Below are 15276 nucleotides of genomic sequence, written 5' to 3'. Positions count from 1 at the left end.
GCCAATTCAATGGGAAAAAATATTTGGAAATCATACATCAGTCAAAGGTTTAATATCCTGTATACATAAAGAAATCATACAGCTCAACAACAAAGGAACAAACAGCCCAATTATAAAATGAGCTAAAGATATGAATAGGCATTTTTCTGAAGACCAAGTAAAAATGGCCAAAAGCACATGAAGAGATGCTCATTTTCATTAGCTGTAAGGGAAATGCAGATCAAGACTGCAATGAGATACCACCTCATATCTATAAGAATGGCTGCTATTAAATAAACAGGAAACTATAAATATTTGGAGAGATGTGGAGAAATCAGAACATATGCACTGCTGTTGGGAATGTATAATAGAACAGCTGCTATGGAAGACAGTTTGGTGGTTCCTTAGGAAACTAAATAGTGAGTTCCCCTATGACCCAGCACTAGCGCTACTTTGTATACACCCAGAAAAGCTGACATTTGCACACCAATGTTCATAGCAGCATTATTCACAATTGCCAAAAGATGGAAACAAACCAAATGCCTGTCAACAGATGAGTGGATTTACAAAATATGGTATATATATATGATGGAATATTATGCAGCAGTAAGACAAAATGACATCCTGAAGCACATGACAAGGTGGGTGAGCCTTGAGAACATAATGCTGAGTGAAATAAGCCAAACATAGAAGGATAGACACTGCTTGACTCCAGTTTTAGGATCATGGTAATGGTAAAATCAGAGGCTTATGACACAGAATATAAGGGACTTAGAGGTGGGTGAATGGTTAGCTAATGAGGTTGAACTCCAATGTAAGGGAATAGATAGAAGTGAAGGTGGTCCTCTAGTGGGTCTATAAGTAATAGAACCATATTGAAGTTGAACAAGTGTGAAAGGGGTTTTATAGACATATGTGTCCCACTGATTAACGCTAGAAATATAAATCTGTCCTTGCAAAACTACTTAAAAGTATGATTCAAGTACAAAGAGTGTTTAAGCCCAGGGTTCAGAGTGAAAACTGCTGTCACATGCTATAGGTTATGTTTAGCAGGAAAACATCAGCAGTACCAGAGCAACAGCAGAGATAAATAATGGGTGGAGGGACTAGACTTCAGGGGAGGTTTTAGATTTCTTATTTGATGAGGGTGAGTTTATTGGTTATTTTTCTTTTGGGAACAATTAAATTATCTAAAACTGAGAGTGCTGATGGACTGTGGACTTTGGGCATTATACAAGATATCTAATGAATGCCGGTAGCTGAAAGATGATCACTGACTGAGAAGTAAATTGGTGAATGATAGTGTACACATATGATAAAATATTGTTCTGCTGCAAAATGGAACAGACTCATGAGGCATGCAACAGTATGAATGAACCTGTGGGACATTTGGTGAGGCAAAACGAGCCAGAATCAAACTAACAATCATTGTATGGTCTCCTTTAGAAAATGATTATAAGAAAACAGGAGCCTAGATTGTAAACTCCAACAGCAGATATATTAGTCCAGAGTGGTAATTGTTATTTCTGAATTTTGAGAGTCTGTTTTATCTATCCATAACCTGTATTTGGAGGTAGGGACAAAACCAATCAGGTCAGGATTAAAGTGGTTCAGAACACAGGGATAGTGAAGACATTGTCTATGTTTTAGAACCACACCTACTCTTTGAGACCAAAGGAAGAAAGATTTATTTTGCCCAGAACCTAAATTTTCTGTAGCTCATAATCTAACTCAACTCATCTGAATAGCTCATTTGAACAACTGAAACGCAGGGAGCCCAGAAAAGAATGAAGGCCTGTAATTCTGTATGGCTTAATGTGATGCCTGAATATATCCTAGAATATATTGAGCAGATAATCAAAAAGTATTGATTTTATAGATGTAATACCTGGATATATCCTAGAATATATTAAGCAGATATAATCAAAGCTGCTTGAGGGATGAGAGAAAAAATATGGAACTATTAAAGTTTACTATTAGGGAGTCCTTTGATCCTGTGTCAAACATTAGGGACACCCTAATCAATAGCCCAAGCCTTTGATCTTGAGGCTTACTCTTGTGAAGCTTAGCTTAGGCATACCTACAGGTAGGCTAGGTGAAAAAGCATAGCCTACCTATAGGGATGCCTAAAAGTTACTTCTGGAGGACCTCTTTGGTGACCCATATGTGGCCTCACACTCTCTAAGCCCAACTCTGCAAGTGCAATCACTGCTCTCCCCGCTATGTGAAAGTCTCCCTGGTGGCATGGGAGATGAATCCCAGGGATGAGTCTGACCCTGGTACCATGGGATCAACAATTCCATCCTGCCCAAAAGGGGAAAAAGTAGTGTAACTAATCAAGTATCAGTGACTGGGAGAATTCAAATAGAGTCAAGAGGCTACTCTGGAGGTCACTCTTACACAAGTTTCAGTTAGACATTATTACCTATCATAATTTGCCAAACCCCAACCAAAACATTCCAGCCAACCCTAAAGAACACCTAGGGAACTATATAAGATTATACAAAGTTCCATGCACTAGGGTGACTTTGCAAAAACCTACAACCTCTAAATGGATCCTTGGACCAGATAAGTCCCGAAATGCAGAGGGGTCAGCCTCTCCAGAACATCAGCTAGTTTCATCCCCCTATCCCATATTATTGACAACCCCTTCCAACATGAAGAAGTTAGAATGTGTATACCCCAAATACCCCTAAACAATGAAATAAAAATCAAAGGTTATGGTGGAGTTACACACAGAAGTTAGGGTTTAACAAATGAGGATGATTACTGAATCATTATATTGACATTTCTTTTAGTCTCCAGTATCTTAGAACAGGTGGAAGTAAAAACCTAAAATTGTGGAATTGTAACCCACATCAAACTTTGAGACATATTATACAACTAATTGTTGTGTTGTACTTTGAAATTTAATGCTTTGTTGTGTGTATGTTATTTTATACAAAAAAGAAAAAAGTCAAATGTGATGATAAAAAAATATTATCAACATAGCCTCCTATATCCTGGAGCAACTAGAAGGAAAACTCTGAGAGGATGGTATGGTAGCCCATGCCAAACTCTGGAATCTGTCCTGTAAGTACTTGTTGAAGAGGGTTTTGAAAACTATTGATCTTTTCTTTCTCTGCTTTGTATATATGTTATGTTATATAATAAAAAATTTTAAAAAAAGAACTAACAGAAGAAATAAAGAATTTGACCATTCCTTATTTCTTAAACCTAAGGTAAACCATTTTAATTCTAAACACTTAAGTGAGTATTTCCTAAAAACAAAGACATTCTTTTACATGATAATGCAATGATCAAATTCAGGAAATTATATTGATATAATACTATTACTAATCTTCAGATGGCTTACAAAATTTCATCAAACGTCTCACTTATGTAATGTATACAGATGCAAACACATACATACACACTTATATATGTATGAATACAGACACACACACATACACACATACATATGTGTGCTGGTCCAGCATACAATACAAAACCACACATTAAATGTATGCGTCACACATATTTGGATGCCTGCAATATGAGTAAGTTGATCTATTCTTGGAACTTCTTGGCATGCTTATTGAGTTCAAACATGAGCATATTGTGGAAGATTGAAGATATTGTGAACTATCCTTTAATATATTTTGTTTGCTTGGAGGATTCCTTATGATCAAACCCAGGTTATGCAGGCATGGCAAAAATATCACCAAAGTGATGGTGCGTTCTTCTCAGTGCATCTTATTAGAAAACACATGATACTGATTTGCCTCATTACTGGTTATGCTAGTTTTGACTACTTAATTAAGGTGAAGTCTACCAGATTCTCCATTGTAAAGTTGCTATAAAACTCTTTGTAATGAAAAAATATTCTGTGGAGAGATTCTTGTAACTCAGTAAATATCCTGCTTTTCATCATGGGTTCATCCACTGTAGTTCACCCACCTGATTCATACTGAAACAAAAATTATGATGTTGATGTTTTTTAAATGGTGATATTCTATTTCCATTATTTCTTCTACATTTCTTAATTAGAATTCAACTTTAAGCAAGAGCTTTCCCCTCTCACCATTTATTGATTTTATTCTTTTACATCAGCATAGACTCCTGGATCTTATTTTATCCTATAGGTTACAATATATGCTAGTATCATTTTGCCTTTTGATACCTAAATTCTCCTATATTTGACCAGTGACAGCCCCTTCAAGGTGACTTCTGTGTTGTTCTGACATGTGCTTATCATTCTTTGAGCACTATGTTTTCTTTCCTGTTCTAAACTGATCTCTGTACATTCTTGCCCAGATCAGCTTTTTTTCTGAAATCCTGAGTTGCATTTCTTGGAGAATGACATTTAAAAACAAGTATCTGGGTAATAAGTGTGCTCATTGCTACTGCAGTATGTTTGCTTATAGGCTCACTCACAGACAAAACTATGAAACACAAACACACACACACACACATATAATCTCCGTCTACTTCAGTATGCATTTATCTATATGTATTTGAAAGCATGAGTTCATAACAATATAATATATAACAATAAAAATATAGCTTGGAAATCATGCTCTATTCAGTTAAATATATCTTTCCTTTTTAATACATGCATAGTAATCTATTGTGTGAACATACCATAAATTATTCAACCATTCTCCTATAAATACTAATTTGAATTGTTTCTAGTATTTTTCAAATGCTTTATTTTTTGCAAGGTGCAGAATTTTGCTTATTACACAGGAGTATATGAATTAATTATTGAAATTATCTTTTTAATGACTGGAAGATTACTTTGGATATCTGAAAGTGAATACATAACAAACAGAGGCTGTGTGAGAATTCTAGAAGCTGGGAAAAGGGGGCGGCATAAGGGACTTAGATGGTTATGGAAAGAGAGTAAAATGTTGTTTTGATCATTGTGCAATCTACTCATTGAACACAATTCTGCATTTTATCCATGCCATAGTTAATTCCAAATGAAATATCTGAGTATTTTTGTTTCATACAGTTTGCATACATATAACCCTAATTAAAGTTTAAGTGTCTATAAGAACTAAAGAAAGATAGACATAAACCTGGATAATGGGAAGTACAGTTTTTTTGAGAAAAAAGTAAAACAGTTTATATCCAAGGAAAATTGTAAAAATATATTGTATAATATTATTACATTATGACACATATTATATATGTAAATTACATATATTTGTGTATATATGTTCCTCTTAAGAGTTACTAAAATTGGGTCAGAAAAGACTGTTAACTCAAGCCACTAATTAACATTATTTAGTTAAAGATTGTTAACTAAAGCCATTAATTAACATGTCTAGAAAAAATTAACTGTACTACTTAGACAGATGAAAAAAAGACAGCATCGTCACTCTGGGTAAGTGTCCTGCAGTTGGGATCAACAGTTCATCATTGAGGATGCATTCAGCTCTAAGTAATAGAACACATAACAAAAACCAGATTAAACAACAAAAAGTATGTATTGGTTCAATATTTATATTTCTAGAAATTTCTATAATCATTTCTACTTTGATAAAAGTCTTGATTCAGCATGTTAACCTTGTCACCAAGAACTGGGTTTCTTTCTGTTTCTCTTCCTGACCATCAATAACATCAGTTTTTTGCCAAAATGATTGCAAGATGCCTCCTGGCAGCAAATGTGACTCAATATTCACCTTGTTATTCCTGCTTGCTCATGTCTACCAGGGAAAAGTGCATTATCTACATTAGCCATCAAACAAGATGTCTGGTGCTTCACCGTGCACCAACTTCGGTTACAATTCCACCTTGACTCAAACAATATAGTCTGTTAATTGGATGCACTGTTGTCTTTGGGCCTAATTGAAATATCTCTAACTTGAGCATGGGATGAGTCAATCCTACCCAAACCACATGCTGCTATACAGTGAAGGAAAGAAATGAAATAGATGTTGCAAAACCTCCAATATCCAGAGCAACTGGTAATCACTTCATATGTCAAGTGTTCATCTATCTATTTGAAAGTGTGTGTGTGGAGGGAGGAGCAGGGAGTGGAGTACTAAGAAAAGTCATCGCAATTGGAGAAGTGTCTAGAATACTTACATTCTTCCCTTTTAGAATTCCATGAAGAGTATCCCTTCCTCTTATCTTGAGATGCTCAGACATATGATAACTGTAGGACTCTAACCTTTTCAGTCAAAAAGTAAAAACAATGGTTTATGGTCTCTTCCTATCCAAATGTGCTTGCTTTGTATTGTTCATTGGACAAAATGAAGTAGAAGAGGGAAGAAAAATTAAATGTTTCCTTTATTTCCAGGACTCAAAGAAACCCTGAAACAAGATCATTTGTTTCAAAGAAAATTTTCTAAGAAACTTGTTAAACATATTTTAAGTTAGAACCAAGCACAATCTTTTCTTCTCATTATGGCAAGAAAGAAAAAGTGTGAAAGATGTCAGTGTTTAATAATGAAACATTTCCAAAGATTACTTGCACTGTGACTCAGTAGTTTCAACTTTTCTATTTTCTCTTTAGGACATGTTATATGACTGCAGTGTACGGGAATGGTTTGCCGAAACTAAAACATTCAATTTGACACTTTAAAAAACATTTTCTTGCTAAATGTGTGTTCTTGTGTCTTAAAAACAAAAACAAAAACAAAAAAAACTGGAAGAACTGCTGAATGTCATGCATGTCTGCAAAAGAGCAGAAAATGTCTCTCATTCTTGGAAAAATAGATAATCACATTAGGGTAATTAGATAGAATGGAAATTAGTTATTTGTAAGCCTTGAGGGGACTCATTAGTCTAAACCGAAATGTTAAAAGAATATGCTATAAAAGGAAAATGGAGGTTCTTTTCTCATCACATTGACTAATTTATGCAGAAATTAAATTTCAATGTAATGATCATTCTGTATTTGTTTTCACTACATTGTTTGAATTAATGTCTCCAAGGGCTAGACAATCGAGTGAAATCAGAATTAAGAGCATCTTTCATGAATTTCAAAATCCCAAATTAGCATTAACCATTTGTCATTCAGAACACAGCTCTATAAAACTACCTTAATGAAATTATCCTTGTCATTGGAGTATACTCCTCATTATTTATTCAGTAGTTTGGATGTAACGAAAGTTCCCCCAAATAAAAAATCATGGGGAAGAATTTCTTAACCAAATTCCTTAAGAGGACCTAAGAGGATTGAAGAATATAATTCCATCTTGAATTAAAAATCAAAGTCTTTATGGGGCTCAGTCTGTTGCACAGTGATAGAGAAAAGACAGAGGACCGACTTCCTGATAATGTGATAGGCAGATCTGTGATAAATAAGATTAATGGACCTCAGAAAGGACCAGAGCAATGGGTAACCTACAGCCATAGTGGGCAAGGTAGAGTCTCTGGAGTGGGAAGGGATGAAAGAAAGAAGGAAGACATCTGTGGAAAGAAGAGAGAAGTGGTGGGCTGTCCCAATAGCCCTATCTTTTACCGCTATAGAGGGAGAGGGTGGATATTGTTCTGATCATGAGGGATACACACCAGCAGTAACATTGCTAAACATGCCACTGGGCATTTCTGGTTGATGGTAGAATGTGTAATTTCCAAGAACTTCCAGTGTATGCTAGAAGCTTAGTGTCTTGTGGACATCTGGAATCAGTTATTTAATAATATATGCTAGATTTTTTTTCTCTTTTTTCCCCATCCCCACATAGCAGAGTCAAGAATGTGGATAGAACTTGACTATGTACAATTAGACAAGTTGGGGATGGTTCAGAGAAACATGTCTTGTTGCCAGGGATTTTTTTTTTTTTTTGGAACCAAAATATACTCATGACTCATGGCCCAATTGATATGTATTGAGTGCAAATATCATTTTACTTTTTTCTTTTACTTTTGTAAATGGAGGAAACCTTCAATATATCCAGAATCTGAAACTGTGACCAACATCATTATATCGCCCTTATACTCTCTGTTGTAGTTTCAAGCCATTTTGTACCCCAGAAAAGATAATGTTTTTGATCCATTTCTGTAGTTACAGAACTGTTGCAGGTGGGGCCTTTTGATTAAGTTATTTCAGCTAAGGCATGCCCAGAGGTTGGTGTTAATTTTCTTACTGAAGTCCTTTATAAGAGCATAAAACACATACAGAAGCTAAAAGATGAAATTGAGAGAAGCTCACAGAAAAAACATGGATACAGCCAGAAAAGCCGAAGAGAGTAAGCCACTGAGGCCAGAAGCTGGAAGCAATGAAACCTGGGAGAAAAGGACCAGCAAACATTGCCATGTGCCTTGCTATCTGACAGAAGAGCCCAAGCTTGCTGGTAACTGGTCTTCAGAGAAGGTATCATCCTGTTGATGTTTTTATGTAGAAATTTTCATGGCCTTATAAACTTGTAAGCTAATATATCTCCATTGTCAAAAGCCAGTCAATTTCTGGTATATTGCATTCCGACAGCTTTACCAAACCAGAATACTATCAAACTGCGTCATTTATATACTACCGAATTTGCAGGTATTCATTCAAAGAATAGACTTTAAAATGTTAAAATTTTCTTTCTTAAATAAAATGAAACATTTCCCAAATGAACTTTTAAGAAATTTAAAATATTTAAAAACATTTTTGAAAAGATGTCCTACTTCAAAATTTTTTCACCTCAAAAGAAATAGATATTATGAAAGAAAATGAGCTTCAAATCACTAGCCCAAAGACAACAGAGAATCACACATTTCAAAAACTGTTTATTAGCACTTGATAACCTTCCAAATGAGAAAGAAATGAGCTTTTACCATAATTTTTCAATTTACTCAGATATTCCTTAAATTGCGGAACAAGGCAGAGAACTAACTGATAACTGAGTATGCCCCTTCAAAAGAATTATACAATACTCTCACTCTCCCTTTTCCTCTTTTTAATGTCCAGAATTCAATTAAATACATCTTAGTCAATTTATTTCTTATGGAGCAGACTGCTTATTTCTTCTCCTTTCTCTTTCCTTTCTTTGTATCTAAATGTGGTTCTGAATTTGGAAGGTACATCTAAAAAGAGTACAAAGTATGTTTGCATCAGAAAATTTGAAAGCAAAATTAGGAAATTCCAAACTGCTACCACACACAAAATGTAAACAATATATGAAATTTAAATCCCTGAAAGTAGGAAGAATTTATCTACTGAATCTCAAGTTTTCCCTTCCTTTACCGCCTTTCCTTAAATCTGTAGTCATTTATCCTTTATTGAGCAATTTGTTCCAAATGAATTTTTATGCTTTTGCAGTTTTTTTCAATATCGATATTGCACGATATTTTTTCTATATTTTCTACTGTAACATAAGTTAGAATTCTCAGAACTGAATCATGTCCATCATGAATCTAGTTGACATGCAGACCCTAATTAATAAGAATTTTTTGTCCAGGGACTAAAGCAACTGAGCCCCTAAAGAGCACAGATACTTCAACCAAATATAGACCCAAGACAAAGCATCCCTCTCAAAAAATAGATTCTAATGTGCCCAGCCTATAGAAATCACTTCAACCCTGAATTATTTGCTTGGTATCAGAACCTTCAAACTCACTATACTGTCCCAGAACTTAAGGTACCACAGTGGCAGCTGCTCAGTGGCAATTTTTTTCTGGTTTATAAAACTCTGATATTTAACTTCTTTCTGGTTAAAAAAGTTGAAAATTAGAAATTCACTTAAAACAGAAGTCAATACTGGTTTTTATCAGGGGGTTTGTTTACTGTATACTGTGTATGTATTTGGTTGGCAGTCCTCTAATAGTTAAGTAGTGATTTGTGTCTCCACATACAAAAGAGACCCCACAAAGCCTTTACTAGTCAGATACAGATGCCTAGGCTTCTCGATGTCATGCACTCAAATACCCTCTGTCCTGAAGTTTTTGGTCTGACCCACCCTCCATTTGCATTTCCCATATGCAATGTGACTTCTGTACAGAAATAGGGAAAGGATGTTGGAGGGGCAGCTGGACTCAAAGATTACATGCAGAGATTTGGGGGTCAAACATTTCAAAGAACTAGGAAAGTAGGTGAAGGGAAAAATAGTCTCTGAGGAAATGATCTTCTCTAGCACTAGTTGAAAGTATCCTTCATTCCAGACATAACAAGATAATTGCTCTGATCACCACTCAGGTATGCCAAGCTGACCTTGGATGGGATGTCACTCTGTTCTGACAGTAGGAATCCTTTGCCCCATCATAACCAAAGTCTCTAGCCTTCTTACTCAATTATTTTCCTCTGTGGATAGTTTTCCCATGTAGACTCTCTTCAAATGTTTGTGAGTATGTGTGCATATGTTTATTCCTTGTGTCTCAGATTTAAATGGTATGTTGTTCCAATAAGAGTCTCTGACTGAATCCAGGTTAAGCAAGATGGGTTCTTAATCTTAAATAAATGCATTGAGTTCCTAAAATGAAGCGAACAGATGCATACAATAAGACCTCATTTTCAAGACAGGTTGAGAGTCTTTCTTTTTAAGAAAGTTAAGATGCAATGGGGGTGGAACCAAATCAAAGACATAAGAGCATGAAGAAAGAAGTAACTTACAGAAGCAAGATGAGTAGAAAGCTGTTCTCACAGAGAAGGAAGCCAGAATCTCTTGAGAGGAACCATGGGCCAATGGAGATGACAGAGATTAAGAACCACTTTCCAGAGTTAAGCCACCTGGATTTAAATCCCATTTTACCATCTAAGTGCTTTGCTTGTTTCACCTAAGAAGTGGGGCCAATATTCTTCATTACCTTTTGTGCTGGTTTGAAACTCATATGTACCACAGAAAAGCCACATTCTTTTAATCCTAATCCAATTTTGTGGGGACAGCCACGTGTTTACTTTTAGCATTTTTTTAACTGTAAAGTGTAACATATAGATTTATGTACAAAGAATGCTTAAGTCCAGGGTATAGGGGGAAAACTGCTATTGCGTGCTATGCACAAAATTTAACAGGAAAACATCAGCAGTACCACAGCAACAGCAGGGGTAAATAATGGGAGGAGGGACAAGAATTACAGGGAGGTTTAGATTTCCTATTTGGTGAGGGTGTATTTATTGGTTATCTTTATCTTGGGAAAATGAAATTTATCTAAAATTGAGAGTGTTGATGGTCTGTGGACTTTGGGCATTATATATGATGCCTAATGAACGCAGGTGGCTGAAGGATGCACTGACTGAGAAGTAGATTGGTGACCGAATGTGTATCCATATGATCGAATATTGTGCTGCTACAAAAGGAAAAAGTCATGAGGCATGCAACAATGTGAACAGACATGTGGGACATTTGGTGAGGCAAAATAAGCCAGAAATGAAAGAACAACTATATATGGTCTTCTTTAGAAAATGCTTATGAGAAAGCAGGGGCCTAGATTGTAAACTCCTATAGCAGACACATTTAGTCCAGAGTGGTAATTACTATTTTTGGATTTTGCTGTTTTATATATCTGTAACCTGGTATTTAGAGATAAGAATGAAGCCGATCAGGTCAGGATTAAAGTAATTCAGAGCAAGGGGTAAGGAATACACTGTCTATATTTTAGAACTCATCTACTTTTTTGAGACCAGTGGAAGAAAGTATGCCAAGCTGACCTCGGATGGGATGTCACTCTGCTCTGATAGCAGGAATCTTTTGCCCCCTCATAACCAAGGTTCCCAGTTTTCTTACTCAATTATTTTCCTCTGTGGATAGTTTTCCAATGTACACTCTTTCCAAATGTTTGTGGGTATATGTGCCTATGTTTATTTCTTGCGTCTCAGATTTAAATGGTATGATATTCTGATAAAAGGCTCTGACTGAATCCAGGTTAAACAAGATGGGTTCTTAATCTTAAATAAATGCATTTAAAATAAATTGTTTTGTCTGGAACCTAAATTTTCTGTAGCACATAATCCAACTCAACCTGTCTGGAAATCTCATTTGAACAATTGAAACACAGGGAGGCCAGAATAAGAATGAGGGCTTTTAATCCTGTATAACTTAATGTACTGCCTGGATACACCCCAGGGTATATTAAGCAGATAATTAAAAAGTATTGGCAAAGTCCCTTGAGGGATGGGAGAAAAAATATGGAACTATTAAACTTTACTATCAGGGAATCCCCTGATACTGTGTCAAACATTATGGACGCCCTAAACAATAGGCCAAGCCCTTGATCTTGAGGCTTATTTTTATGAAGATTATTTAGGTAGCAGAGAAGCTTAGCCTGTCTATAGGTATGCCTAAAAGTTGCTTATGGAGGACCTCTTTTGTTGCTTAGATGTGGTCTCATGCTCTCTAACCCAACTCTGCAAGTGAAATCATTGCCCTCTCCCCTACGTGGGACATGATATCCAGGGGTGAAAGTCTCCCTGGCAGTGTGGCAGATGACTCCCAGGGGTGAGTACGGCCCTGGCTCTGTATGATCAACAATTCCATTCTGACAAAAAGGGGAAAAAGAAGTGTAACTGGGGGACTTCCTGGAAGATGGCGGCTTAGTAAGACGCGCGGATCTTAGTTTCTTCTCCAGGACACCTACTAGGGGAGTAGAAACGATACAGAAAGTGCCCAAAGCCACAACAGAGATAAAAAAGACAGCGTACCCCATCCTGGAATGGCTGGCTGGCTGAGAGAAGCAGCTCGGGTGAGATCGCCGAGGCGCGTGGGCCTTACCGGGCGGGGTGGCAAGCGGCCGGAGTTACTCCCTTCCCCCTTCCCGGGCCGGCTGGGAGAATTGGAGAGGTGGTCCCCTGAAACCAAGGCGACTGGCGCCCACACCACGCGCAGCCCCCGGACCAACTGAGAGAATTGGATCGGAAATCCCCAGCCCGCGGAGAACGGTGACGGGTGGGGGAGGCCCCTTCCAAACCCGTGACTCCCGGGGAACGTGCACTCTCTCGGGCAGGCCGCTGCCGCTGGCGCCCTCCCACCACGCTTGTTGCCCAGGGCCGACTAGGAAATTCGGACGGGCTCTTTCCCTGGCTGCGGCGACCAGCAACCCTCCCTGCGTTCGGACCGAGGGCCGGCTCAAGCCGCTTAGGCTAGCGAACCCCCAGGACGGCGAGAGTTTTCCAAAGTTTAAGGTCCCACAGCACCTTTTACTGGTGGGACCCGCAGACAAACGTGTGCCACGAGCGCCACCTACTGGGCAGGATAAGAAAAACAGAACCCAGAGATTTCACAGAAAAATATTACAACCTTGCTGGGTCCAACACCAAGAGAAATCTGAATAAATGCCCAGACGCCAGCAGCAGAAGATAACTGTCCACGCTCAAAAGATTGAGAATATGGCTCAGTCAAAGGAACAAACCAATAGCTCAAATGAGACACAAGAGCTGAGACAACTAATGCTGAATATACGAACAGAAATGGAAAACCTCTTCAAAAATGAAATCGATAAATTGAGGGAGGACATGAAGAGGACATGGGCTGAACATAAAGAAGAAATAGAAAAACTGAAAAAACAAATCGCAGAACTTATGGAAGTGAAGGATAAAGTAGCAAACATAGAAAAAATAATGGATAGCTACAATGATAGATTTAAAGAGACAGAAGATAGAATTAGTGATTTGGAGGATGGAACATCTGAATTCCAAAAAGAAACAGAAACTATAGGGAAAAGAATGGAAAAATTTGAACAGGGTATCAGGGAACTCAAGGACAATATGAACCGCACAAATATACGTGTTGTGGGTGTCCCAGAAGGAGAAGAGAAGGGAAAAGGAGGAGAAAAACTAATGGAAGAAATTATCACTGAAAATTTCCCAACTCTTATGAAAGACCTAAAATTACAGATCCAAGAAGTGCAGCGCACCCCAAAGAGATTAGACCCAAATAGGCGTTCTCCAAGACACTTACTAGTTAGAATGTCAGAGGTCAAAGAGAAAGAGAAGATCTTGAAAGCAGCAAGAGAAAAACAATCCATTACATACAAGGGAAACCCAATAAGACTTTGTGTAGATTTCTCAGCAGAAACCATGGAAGCTAGAAGACAGTGGGATGATATATTTAAAATACTAAAAGAGAAAAACTGCCAACCAAGACTCCTATATACAGCAAAATTATCCTTCAAAAATGAGGGAGAAATTAAAACATTCTCAGACAAAAAGTCACTGAAAGAATTTGTGACCAAGAGACCAGCTCTGCAAGAAATACTAAAGGGAGCACTAGAGTCAGATACAAAAAGACAGAAGAGAGAGATATGGAAAAGAGTGTAGAAAGAAGGAAAATCAGATATGATATATATAATACAAAAGGCAAAATGGTAGAGGAAAATATTATCCAAACAGTAATAACACTAAATGTCAATGGACTGAATTCCCCAATCAAAAGACATAGATTGGCAGAATGGATTAAAAAACAGGATCCTTCTATATGCTGTCTACAGGAAACACATCTTAGACCCAAAGATAAACATAGGTTGAAAGTGAAAGGTTGGGAAAAGATATTTCATGCAAATAACAACCAGAAAAGAGCAGGAGTGGCTATACTAATATCCAACAAATTAGACTTCAAATGTAAAACAGTTAAAAGAGACAAAGAAGGACACTATATACTAATAAAAGGAACAATTAAACAAGAAGACATAACAATCATAAATATTTACGCACCGAATCAGAATGCCCCAAAATACGTGAGGAATATACTGCAAACACTGAAAAGGGAAATAGACTCATATACCATAATAGTTGGAGACTTCAACTCACCACTCTCATCAAGGGACAGAACATCTAGACAGAGGATCAACAAAGAAATAGAGAATCTGAATATTACTATAAATGAACTAGACTTAATAGACATTTATAGGACATTACATCCCACAACAGCAGGATACACCTTTTTCTCAAGTGCTCATGGATCATTCCCAAAGATAGACCATATGCTGGGTCACAAAGCAAGTCTCAACAAATTTAAAAAGATTGAAATCTTACACAACACTTTCGCGGACCATAAAGGAATGATGTTGGAAATCAATAATAGGCAGAGTGCCAGAAAATTCACAAATACGTGGAGGCTCAACAACACACTCCTAAACAACGACTGGGTCAAAGAAGAAATTGCAAGAGAAATTAGCAAATACCTCGAGGCGAATGAAAATGAAAACACAACATATCAAAACTTATGGGACGCAACAAAGGCAGTGCTAAGAGGGAAATTTATTGCTCTAAATGCCTATATCAGAAAAGAAGAAAAGGCAAAAATTCAGGAATTAACTATCCATTTGGAAGAACTGGAGAAAGAACAGCAAGCTAACCCCAAAGCAAGCAAAAGGAAAGAAATAACAAAGATTAGAGCACAAATAAATGAAATTGAAAACAATAGAGAAAATCAATAAGGCCAGAAGTTGGTT

The 15276-nt window shown here is 37.1% G+C and overlaps 1 long non-coding RNA gene across 5 annotated transcripts in view; it reads right to left on the bottom strand.

Annotated features, from left to right (window-relative positions):
- Positions 1-15276, bottom strand: part of LOC143646216 (uncharacterized) — a 92249-nt gene that overhangs the window by 21520 nt on the left and 55453 nt on the right. Inside the window, exon 5 of one of the 5 annotated variants that reach the window (XR_013157386.1) lies at positions 8888-8982. The exons of the other annotated variants lie outside the window; for them this stretch is intronic. This is a non-coding gene — a long non-coding RNA (uncharacterized LOC143646216). Of the gene's footprint in view, positions 1-8887; positions 8983-15276 lie in introns of those variants that run through there. 5 annotated transcript variants of the gene reach the window in all.

Source organism: Tamandua tetradactyla, chromosome 9 (genome assembly GCF_023851605.1).
Source record: "Tamandua tetradactyla isolate mTamTet1 chromosome 9, mTamTet1.pri, whole genome shotgun sequence".
Taxonomy (NCBI): domain Eukaryota; kingdom Metazoa; phylum Chordata; class Mammalia; order Pilosa; family Myrmecophagidae; genus Tamandua; species Tamandua tetradactyla.
The sequence above is the reverse complement of the archived record's forward strand: the minus strand, read 5'-3'. Positions and strand labels throughout refer to the sequence as shown.